Below are 7,046 nucleotides of genomic sequence, written 5' to 3'. Positions count from 1 at the left end.
TGATATTCTGGCGTTTTCTGGAAGCCAGGAAGAACATGTAGGTCACGTGCACAGAGTTCTACAGCAGCTTCTGGAGAACAAGCTATACATCAAAGCAGAGAAATTTGAGTTCCATGTTCCCATAGTTTCTTTCTTGGACCACCTTATTGACTGTGGGCAACTAAAAATGGATCCAGACAAGGTTCGTGCAGAGACTAATTGGCCATCTCCCATGTCCCATAAACAGCTGCAACAGTTCATGGGCTTTGGAAACTTCTACTGTTGGTTTATCAAGGACTATTCCAGCATGAGCAGCAAGCCAGATGTTGGATCCGAGAGTCCGATCCGAGTGCCATTCTCCCTGAGACCCGCATCTTGAGACTCACATGGGGAATAGAAAAGGTAGTACAGGAAGCCCTACTACAAAAACCAGATCCTGGTGGAGGACTGTCAAAGAGACGGTTTGTACCTACCTCAGCTAGATCTTCTGCAATCAAATGGGCACAAGAGTAGGTTTTCCTGCTACCCAGGTGCAAATCGAACCACAATTTTAAAACATTTCTGGTGGCCATCACTAGCCTGAGACATTAGGGAATATGTGAATGCATGTCAGGTGTGCGCACGTAATAAACCTTCTCACCAGCTCCCAGCAGGTCTGCTGAACCCTGTGCAATGGTCCCACATTGCCTTGGACTTAGCCGCAGGTCTGCCTTTATCTAAAGGAAATATTAACATCAGACTGTTTCTCCAAGGCAGCCCATTTCAATCCATTGCCTAAGCTTCCCTCTTCCACCAAGACCGGAAGTGATGACCCAGCATGTGTTTAGGCTACATGGGATCTGGTGGAACATTATCGGACCGTTGACCGCAGTTCATCTCTGCTGTTTGGAGAAACTTCTGCCAAGCTCTGGGAGCCCAAGTAGGCCTTTCCTCCAGTTTCCATCTGTAAACCAACAAACAGAAATGATGATGGAGATGGCTCTCTGGTGCATTTGTGAAGCCAACCGTGACACTTGGAGTCCTGAAATCTCATGGGTCAAATATGCACACAAGTGTGATCTGCCACTGGTTACTCTCCCTTTCAAGTTTCCTTGACTACCAACCGTCCTTGTTTCTTGCACAAAATGTGACAGTGTTATAATCTGGTGTTGTTTCAGTTGGTCAGGCTGAGGCACTGCAGTTTGAAGTTGACTCCTGAATGTAGTGAAAGACCGGGTTACCCAGTCAATGGACTTTTTCTTCTGACGGTTCTGGAAGCCTGAGGAATCATTTTCACACATGGACTGGCCTTAACCCCATCAAGTCTTTGGGAGGTGCTGGAGAAGACTTCAGATTGGTAGTGATGGCCAAATGAAGCTTTCTGAAGCAGTGAAGCTTATATCAAAAAAAGGGTTCATTACTCAAAGCTTTTCAACACTTTACTCTTTGGTGGCATCTGGTGGCCAAAAGTATGAAGAGCAGCTCGAATCTACAACTTAAAATTAACTGCTTCGTTATGGTTGCCCACTCTACAGAGTTGAGTTGACAGCTTCTGTTTATCATGTGACTCTATCTCTATCTGATATTGTTCTGCTTTGAATGTATTTATTTGTGTGTGTAAACAAAATAGATTTAAGGTCTCTGCCTCCATGTGCTTATGTAATTCATTAACCAGTGGACAAGTATGTTTATATATAATATCATATTGTAACTTATATGTCTAGTGTATTTCTTTGACCTGGGTGTAGAAGTGCTTATGAACTGGTAAAATAAACACATAATGCATATAAATTTATTTTATGTGTTTTTTATTGAGGAAGAGGATTTGTTCCATGGTACAAGGGTTGAGTCTGTTTCTCTTCTTGGAGATAACGTCTCCTGCCTTAGAGAAAATCCTCTCCCATGGAACTGAAGAAGATGGCCTCTGATCTCCTCCAGCCCAGGCATGTGATGAATGGTGTTGTTGGACACAGACCAAGCAATCTGTCAATATCGCTCTCACAACCACCAAAACACACCACAAATCCAACCAATGATTCTCTTCCTTATAAAGCATTGAATCAGGTTCTGAAGGAGTGATGTACATGTGACAAATTAAGCTTCATCGATCACGTGACTCTGGCCAAACAAATCAAGCCTCGACACAGTGCTTCTGAAGCACAGCGTTGTTTTTTGGTTTTTTAGGGGTTTTTTGACATGCGCCAGGCCTCCTGCTTCAAACGGACAATCACTATTAGAGTGGTTTGACTGGTCCTCTGGTCATTGATAAAACATGTCAGCCAAAAATTAACGCAAATCTGGATGGAAATAAATGTAGTGATGTTGCTGAAAGAATGCCACAATGAATTCATGATATAATCAGAGCCAAAGGTAGTTCAAGGAAATAAAGGAGCTGGCGGCTTCTTTTCTTGCTGGGAAGTGTATGTCAACACATGTACTTACAGCATTAAAATTGGTATTTCATATACTTTGTGCCTGCAGATCTCAAGACACACTCCCTGTTGACTTTAGAATTTTAAAAAAATGTTGTTTAAAAAATCCCTGTCAAGCTCATCATCATCTGGAAAAAGTGTCAGTTGTGATCAGGAAAGAAAATGTCATTAAATATAAATTTATATTTGTTCTCATTACCATGTCTGACTTCAGAATCTGGTCTAGACTGGGAATGTTACAACCACCCTTCTTGCCCTTGGCCAGAGAGCATTGAAACAGAAATGTGCCACTGAGTTGCCTGGCTGCTGCGCTACCACACACATTCAGTGACTGCTGTCTGTGTGAGTCTGCCCATAGGTATGGATGTGTCTGCTAGGAGTGTGTGAGTCATGCTTCATGTTGTGCACGTATGTGTGTTTGTCTGTCTGATTATCTTTTGGTCTCTGAGACAACAATCCAGCAATGTTTCTACCTGGCAGTGGAAGCAGGTGCTCCTGGAGCATCTGCGATTGTTGATGCTTTTGGGATTTGTTCCAGAAGGTAGGAAAATGTCACTGAAACATTTGTACCAGTGCTAATAAGTAAAAATCTGCCCTCTTTTAGCAAACTTTAATGAATACCATTTCCTATAAATCTTAGGTTTAGATTTTCTTTTGGTAACTGTATTGTGTTTTGTTTGTTGATAACAGGTATATATCATCAATATTTTATGTGAGTACTACATTTACAATCAATGCAACTCTAACCCACCTTTGTCCATCAAAGCTAGAGGCCTTAGCCTTGTTTTTTAATTGGTGAGTCTTAAGATGCTATCCATCTTCCGAGAAGTTTCTTGGACGGTACAGTTAACAGTCACACTCATGTAGCTCAGAGCATCCTAAATCAGCTGCTGAGCTGCTAATGTTACTGTAGCATTCCCTCTCCCTATCTTTTCTGCTGCTCTGCTCTCCTCTTCCCTCCTGTAGTCCCTTTTCCACCTATTTTTTGTGGCTCCTGTTCCATATCTCCTCCGTTCAAACTGGAGACAATAGGAAGGAATGTCAAGAGACATGGCATAACATCCAGTCCTTATCAATATTGGATGAGCTTTTAATCTAGAACTGCATTACCATTGCCAGGGCCATTCAAATGGAAAACTTGAAAACATGTAATGCTTTTTCATACTCCTCTTTTTATTGCTGCAAAATTACAACTAGTATTACGACTATCATTAGTATTATTGCTTCTACATGCATAAAATGTCACAAATAGTAAATACACTACACAATACAATTCACTATCCATCTATTATCTATCCCTGCATAGTCCTAATTAGGGTCACAGGGATCTGCTGGAGCCTACCCCAGCTCTCTTTGGGTGAAAGGCAGGGATACACCCTGAACAGGTCACCAGTCCATCACAGGGCCACATAGAGACAAACAACCTCACACACTCACACTCACTCCTATGGGCAATTTAGAGTCACCAATCAACCTGACATACATGTTTTTGGACTGTGGGAGGAAGCCAGAGTACCTGGAGAAAACCCACACAAGCACAGGGAGAACATGCAAACTCCACATAGAAAGGCCTCAGGTTTTGAACCAGGAACTTTCTTGTTGTGAGGCAACAGTGCTAACTATCAAGCCACTGTGTTGCTGATAAATACACTTGTGATTTCAAAATGGAGGTGTGTACACAAGTTTTCAGGCATAATAAGATTTTTGCCCTTTAGATAGAATTTTACCATGCAGCACACAAGCCAACCACCATATTGGAGTTTTTTAGATTTCTACACAGAGCTGAACTTATACAGATACTGGTCAACAGTTTGTAATGACAATAACAATCTAGATGAAAGCAGAGTACAAGTTCTTAGTACAAAATAAACAATTCTGAAACTCACTTCAAGACACTAAAAAAAATACAGCCTGATTGCTGTAAGTAAAATTAAAAAAAATAGCAAAATGTTTATGCATACAATGCGCATACATTTTGGGCAGATGCCTCCCTCAATGTGCAAAGCAACAGTGCTACATTTCATCACTGTTTAGGAAGAAGGCTTCTTCATATGGTGCTTAACAGATCCAAGATCAAAACATAGCCGCAAGCTCTCAACATGGGATGTCCATCAAATGTACAGAACTAATGAGAATGTGCCAAATTTCTCAACCTTCAGATACAGGAAGCTCTAATTGCTAGCTTGCCACACGTTGGTTCTATGTCAGTCAGGCGTGTTGCACATGTGTGCAGTCATTCTCAGTAACCACTGAAGTTTGGTGTTTGTCAAGGAATGTATTTGAAATGTATGATACATTTCCTGTTTATTTGGCAAGATGTGTAAATTCATTTTAACACTATTTTGTCATATTTTAATATATCAAAAAGATGCATGCAATTTGACATCTGCAATATGTTGACATCACGTATACCAAATTTGACAGAAATCTGATGAATGATGTAAGAGAAGTATGTCAAATCAATGTCAATTATATGGAAGAAAACCAAAGTTATCACATAATAACTTTTGAAAATGGGTCAAATTGACCATAAGACAACAGGAGGGTTAAAGTATTCTCTGTATTCTAAATATTTGTCAAGCTACGTAAAAGAGGTGCATCCATAGTTGAACGGAGTTCCTGCTCTAACACCGATTATATTTGCAAGGTTATCCTGTTAACAATGACTAAACCTGAAACCATATCTTCCAGTTGTGATTAACTGAACACACCTGATCCAGCTAATCAGCAGGGGGTAAGGCAGGGATAGCCGGAAAACAAGCAGGGCGGGGGCCCTCGAAGAACGTGGGTTGTGCATTGTTGACCTAGTTGTTCTGCCTCTTCAATTACGAGATCCTGTGCTATTTTGTAATGTTTTCATGTCTGTGTACTACACATAGTCTGTCACTCGTGTTTTGTTATTTTCACCTTTACTATAATCTATATGGTGTTTTACTATGATCGGCTGCATTGTTTGCAGGATTCTCTTGTTTTTGTATTTTGTTGACATGTTACGTGTTTAAATAAACCTGCACCTTCCAATTTGGACCTTGCTCTGCTTTCTGTCAGGATTTAGGTCAAAACCCTAAGTCACCATACAAAAACCTGAGAGACACAATAAATGCTTACAAAAGCAAATATATCTAAAAAGATGTATTTTTAAAAAAGCAAGAAAAAAAGTTTAGACATTGAAAATCATCCATACTTTTCACCAGACCCCCAGGAGTAAACCAGGAGGTAGAGACTAATGTAAATAAGAATGTTACATTACATGATTCATTAATTCAATATGTTTTTTGGCTGATAAATATTGAATGACACTGATGCTGAATGTGGACGTTCAGGTTTAGACAATATTTTCTGTCATCTGGGCATGAATGATGCAGATGTTTTCTTACTGGGGAAACAGCTAAATTAATTTTCCCAGTCCCTACTGTGATAATGCAACAAACAGGCTGACAGATCCCAGAGGATTCAGCATCAGCATTCATCTAAAAAAAATACATCACCTGCTCTTTGCAATTCAACTATGCTAAAAAGCCCAACCCTGTTTGGGAAAGGTTGGGTTTGAAGTGCTGACAGAATTATTTATAACTAGCTCTCTGATTATGCAACAAAACATCTCCATGAAGCAAACACGAAGAGACAGACAGAAGAGGCCTTTCGCATCTGGCCATACTGAGCGTGCCTAGGAGACCTCTGTTTATCTCTAAAATTATATAACACCCTTCTCTCTATCAGCATGACAACAAGCATGCAATGCCCTCTTTGCAAAACTTGAACAGACCAGCAAAACAATCAGGAATCTATAATTGTAGTGTGATTTGTTGAGAAGGATCTGAGCAAAATGCCTTGCTTTAATCCTTGTTTATCATCAGGGATGCCCACAGAGTGTGGCAGTGATGTAAGTGTGGAATTGCATACACATGAATCTGTAGGTGTCTCCTATATTCAGCAATTGATGTTAGACTAATGTTTATTATTGAACCATTATAGATGTAGAATTTCTTTGTCATAATGAAGTAGGTGTAGTCAGACGCAGTGCATCTTGGCACAACTGCTGCAACTTTAAAACTGAAGACACAGGAAGCTAATATACAATAAGGGTGGTGAACTAAAGCCCTGTGAAGTGCAATTTCAGTGTTATGGCTTTTAAATATTTGAACAAAGAAGAAAGTAGTGGAAAAGAAAGAAAAAAGTTTGCCAAAAAAACAAAATGAAAATGAAGTTGCTTACAGTTATTTATGCTCTGAACACCACAAGCTGTACAAGACAAAGCAGTCAGATGTTTTTTTTTTAAAGGCAAAAGGTACATTAGTACACAAAACAGAGGCAGACAGTGTTGCTGGCTCCACTGTCACACACTGCATTGAAACCAACTTTTTCACACATTCAATCAATATGTGACCACTTCAGGTCTACTGCTCTCCTCTGTGCGAGGACAGATGTTACTATGGCTGACTCACTCACTAGCAAGTTTATGACTCCAGCATTAGCTGCACCATACAGAGGAAGGGAGGAAAGAAAAGAAAGACGAAAAGTGAAAAGAACAGTTCAGCAAGAGCTTAGTAATAAGGAATGACAAGGAATTTAAACACACTCATAAAAGATCACACTATTGTGACTCTTTCTACATGGTCCCTGAAATTCAGACGATGACATGAATGCACTGATTCC

This window comes from Mastacembelus armatus, chromosome 1, assembly GCF_900324485.2.
Source record: "Mastacembelus armatus chromosome 1, fMasArm1.2, whole genome shotgun sequence".
NCBI lineage: Eukaryota > Metazoa > Chordata > Actinopteri > Synbranchiformes > Mastacembelidae > Mastacembelus > Mastacembelus armatus.
Note: the sequence above shows the minus strand (reverse complement) of the source record.